Source organism: Trichosurus vulpecula, chromosome 5 (assembly GCF_011100635.1).
Source record: "Trichosurus vulpecula isolate mTriVul1 chromosome 5, mTriVul1.pri, whole genome shotgun sequence".
NCBI classification, from domain to species: Eukaryota; Metazoa; Chordata; class Mammalia; order Diprotodontia; family Phalangeridae; genus Trichosurus; species Trichosurus vulpecula.
In genome coordinates, this window is record NC_050577.1 from 91,790,667 (window position 1) to 91,792,891 (window position 2,225).

At 48.9% G+C, this 2,225-nt stretch overlaps 1 pseudogene; it reads left to right on the forward strand.

Annotated features, from left to right (window-relative positions):
- The first annotated feature begins 726 nt into the window (after positions 1 to 726).
- LOC118850922 lies at positions 727 to 1,427 on the forward strand (annotated as a pseudogene).
- Positions 1,428 to 2,225: the final 798 nt, after the last annotated feature.

Sequence of the window (2,225 nt, forward strand, 5' to 3'; positions counted from 1 at the left end):
TGGTTTACTTTGTAATGCTATGTATTCTACTTTATGCATTTAAGAACATCATTCTGAGAAGGGGTCCATGGGTTTCACCATACTGCCAAGGAGTTCATGACACAACCCTGATTAGGTCTTTCCTGATGCCCTTAATTCATTAGTTCTCACTGCCACCTGAAATTACTTTATACGTGTTTTGTAGTTATTTATATGTACACATGAGGCAGCATAGTATGATGAATGGAGTAGTGGATTTTGAGTCAGAGAATATTGACCCAGCTGTGTGACCTCGTGCAAATTAATGCACCTCTCCAGGCCTCAGCTCCTCACCTGGAAAGTGAAGGGGGTGGATCAGAGGACATCGGAGGTCCCTTCCACCTCTAACTCGAAGGTCCTCTGAAGCCTCTGCTGATCCCCCAGTGAGAAAAGATCATCAATTTAGTGCTAGAAGGGACCTCCGATGACATCTAGACAATGAGAAAACCGAGGTGCAGAGAAATGACGTAATATTTCCAAAGTCACCTCTGCCGTGTCTGACTCCGAGGACCCCGCCTGCACTTCAGTCTCCCCTGAAGCTCCAAGACTTCCATTCTCTCAGGTCTTTGCTGTGGTCTTTGTGGAGATTTTGCTCGTGGCTGTCATGGAGTTTTACTTGTCACTGCTGGGGTTTTTTCAGCAGAAGCCTGGGAAAGAAGGTCTCCTTAAATGTGCTATCCTAACTTACAATTGAAAAAAGAAAAAAAAATGCGGCGCCAAGAAGTACGGGTCCGAGTCCTACCGAGGGACAGCCGCGGGGCGCTCCGGCCCCTTCCTCAGGCCGGCACCCTGGCTGGCATGGACTTCGAAGAGTTCCCGGAGCCGCCGGGCTCCGAGCTGGCGCTGCGGCAGCTCTTGGGCGGCCACGTCCTGGGGTCGGACCTGGACACGGAGGTGGAGTTCTTCGGGGCACGCCAGGGCCACTTCGAGGGACGCCAGGGCTCTTTCGAGGGCTCCGTGAGCAGGAGGAAAAGGAGCAGGCGGCCCGGGGCGCGCGGCGGAGGCAGCAAGGTGAGCTGCGGCCAGGACCAGGTGCTGAACTGGCCCTGCCGGGAGATAGAGCTGCTCAAAGAGCGGGCCTTCAACAGACTTCCCCAGGTGCTGAGAATCACAAGGAGACTTGGACAGGAGCAAAGATTCCTTATGCGAGCCCTGGATTCCTAAGGAGATGACTCCCGGAAAGAGCCCAGGTCACTGTTGGCCTGGAGGATGAGAGCAGCCAAGTCCCTGACACCTTTACCCCAGGAAATGCAGAGAATAAGTCCTCAGAAAAGGAAATCCTGTCACCTCCCCCTCGACCGCCCCGTGGCGCAGTAGTCCCCCACCTGAGGAAGGCCCCAATGGGAGAAAAAGTCGGAGGTAACTGCAGAACGGATGCTGATGTGGGGCATTGCCAACCCCAGAGTTAGGCCCAAACCAGATCAAAGTTGAGGATGACTTTGATTGGAGCCAGATGAGACTTTCATCACAGGATGGGCACCAGAAGGCCCATACTGCTTTCCTACCCCAGTTTCCTACCACCCAGGCCCAACAAAAAATAAAACTTTGCCTCCCTTCAAAAAAAAGTGACAATGTTGAAATCACCTGAGTAGTAACTAGCAACAGTGTTGGGAGGTAAACCCATATCCTTTGACTCAAATCCATCATCCCTTCCGCTACACTATGATGCTTATTCTCTTTCCTCAAATTTTCCCAGATTGCTCTACTTAGGTTTCACCTTTACCCAAATATTGCATTCTATCATGGATCATACTTATTCATATTTTGCATTAGATTAGAAGTTCTTTGGAGACAGAGACTGTGTTATTTTTCATACTTATAACCTCAGTGTCTTGTAGGGTACCTTCCATATGATAACACATTGACAAATGTTCACTGAATCCCAAGATTTTCTTTCATTCATTCATTCATTCAACAAATATTTACTGAACACCTATTCTTTCAACTGATATTTGTTGACTATTGCAAGACACTATGCTAAGCACTGTGGGGGACACAGGAGAGAGCTAACACAAACACCTTGATCTTGAGGAATTTGCGTTAGAATGAAAGTGCATGAAGACAAAATACTGGATGTGCAAAGTTAAATAGTAATCTTAGGCTCACTTGCAATCCTTCAATTCATCCAGATGGGAGCTATCACCAAAGCAGATCACAACCCCTCAGCTACCCTGGGGGAGGGCCCCCATGAGTTGCAGTGACTATAA